Below are 2123 nucleotides of genomic sequence, written 5' to 3'. Positions count from 1 at the left end.
CCCCCCCCCCCAAAAAAAGAAAAAAAAAACCCCAAAACAAACACTGACATATAGTGCACACCTCTTGACAGAAGAAGCCATTCACAAATATTTCACAATGAGGAAACTCTGTGCCGCTGCCAGCTTTTACGTTGTGTCATTCACTTGGATGTGAAAGCAAAACTTCTGGGAACCATGCTCAGACTCAAGAAAACATTTTTGATTGGCTGCTGAACTTGGTGTTTAAAGGCCATCCCTCATGTCATTTGTTGTTACACTCTCGCTCTCGCTCTGCATTGATCTGGTCTCTGTCTCTCTCTCTTTCTGATAGACAGCAAGCGGGAATCCTGAATCACCTGGTAAATCGGGAGAATTAGAACGCAGAAAGCACCCAGAGCCACGTATCTAACTTTAAATGTAAGTATTGCCTCATTATAATTCCAATCAAATGCTGTAATCTTAGCTTTTTTCTTCTTTTTTTAAGTTAAATGAGAAGCTTGGTATGAGGATTGCTGGAAAATATTTTAATAACAAGTGAAGTAGAAGTGATTGAGTGCTTTCTTGGTCAGTGCACTTGTCACAGTATGTGACCTGATTTCCAGCGCGGGTGTGTCTGCGCTTTTAGCTCTAGGCTGAGATTTAGGCTGGATGAGCCATTTACGCTCCCAGCCAGGGTCACAGTTCAGTTGATAACGAGAGCTACTTTAAACAGTGTGTGTTTATGTGTGTGTTTGAGTGCACGGTTGTTTTTTTTACCCTCACTTTCTGCGGAGATTTTGTCTGTTTAACAGCCATTTCTAGTCTGTAAATCTCACCTTTCTTGAACGCATAGGAACAATTTAGTTGTTGTATAAGTCATGAGTTGAATGCCAAATCTCACTTTGTTTGCACACAGATCCATTTTAAGCAACCGCTGTGTGGAAATGCTATCCTGTTGCTAATTTCAGAGTGATTTGATGGCAACAACAGCTGTCTATCATGCACATGGCTCAGGATTTAAAGCTACAGCGTGCAGGTTTTTGCCTTGAGTAATCGAAGTGTTATCCCAGCACTGCCCTCATGACACATATTTGGACAGGTTCATGCCCTAACATGTGTCACAGTTTAGATATAAGACAGTTTGTTCATACACTTACATTAAGCAGCAGATGATGAACACGTGGTTTCTATTTATGATACTAGTGCTTTCTATATTTTTGAACATGTCTTCTGCATATTTAATTTCTCCGCTCTTCCATTTTTCATTTTTTTTGTGTTGTTTTGATTACTGTCATTGTCGTGACTTACTGTAGAGTTTGTTAAACCACACCCAAGTTCAATAGCAGGTGCTCTACACATCATACAGGCAAAACTTGATTAGGGATTTAGAGCAGTTGTGAATAGAGGCAGGCACACACAGGTTTGCAGGAATATTTAGTAATATTGTGTTATAATTAACACTTTTTGTAGTCATTATTTAGAAAATGCAATGTGAAACATTTCATTTGAGTTCATATCTAGCAGGAGTGACCACGTTACAACAGATACTGTAGCGGGAACTACTCTGGCAGGTGACTAATGTTGCACATTTTATAAACTTTTGACGTGTCTGGTTAAACCAGTTGGTTAACTGTGACGCATATAGGTTCGAGAGATTCTCATTGGCGCAGACTGCCATAACGATCTTTGTCAAAGTAATAAAAATAATCGTATCTAGTACCATGACAACTTGCTGCTAGTGATAGTAATATCAGCTCCTGGGGGTTGAATTGGATTTTCTTAGCCTAAACATACAGTAGCTGAGGCTTTTCTGGAAAATATTACACAAGTGAGGTGAAAATTTGTCTCATCTCATCGTCATGTCAGTAGAGCAAATGTCAAAGACTGCTCCAGGCAGTTTGTGTCCATGTGTTGGAGTTTCGGTTAATAAGCACAATATTAACATTATTTGCTAGGATTCATTAAATTATTATATTATATAAAGCATGTTTGTCTTTTCAGAAGCTGCTATATTATAGTGTTAAAATATTTTTAAAAAAAAGTACTTTTATATTTAAGTTCTGTCGATATTTACAAAGAGAGCACAATGACAAGATTGCATGTGGGCACTATGTGTTTTACTGCAAATTGCTCGAATAGTTTATAGGGAAAAATTAATTTTTCTT

The 2123-nt window shown here is 38.1% G+C and overlaps 1 long non-coding RNA gene across 1 annotated transcript in view; it reads left to right on the top strand.

Moving 5' to 3' along the window:
* Positions 1-2123, top strand: part of LOC102201865 (uncharacterized) — a 13100-nt gene that overhangs the window by 7762 nt on the left and 3215 nt on the right. The window contains exon 2 of the long non-coding RNA XR_312092.1: positions 311-396. This is a non-coding gene — a long non-coding RNA (uncharacterized LOC102201865). The remainder of the gene's footprint in view (positions 1-310; positions 397-2123) is intronic.

This window comes from Pundamilia nyererei, unplaced genomic scaffold, assembly GCF_000239375.1.
Source record: "Pundamilia nyererei isolate P.nyererei 1_Seehausen unplaced genomic scaffold, PunNye1.0 scaffold00196, whole genome shotgun sequence".
Classification (NCBI taxonomy): Eukaryota; Metazoa; Chordata; class Actinopteri; order Cichliformes; family Cichlidae; genus Pundamilia; species Pundamilia nyererei.
The sequence above is the reverse complement of the archived record's forward strand: the minus strand, read 5'-3'. Positions and strand labels throughout refer to the sequence as shown.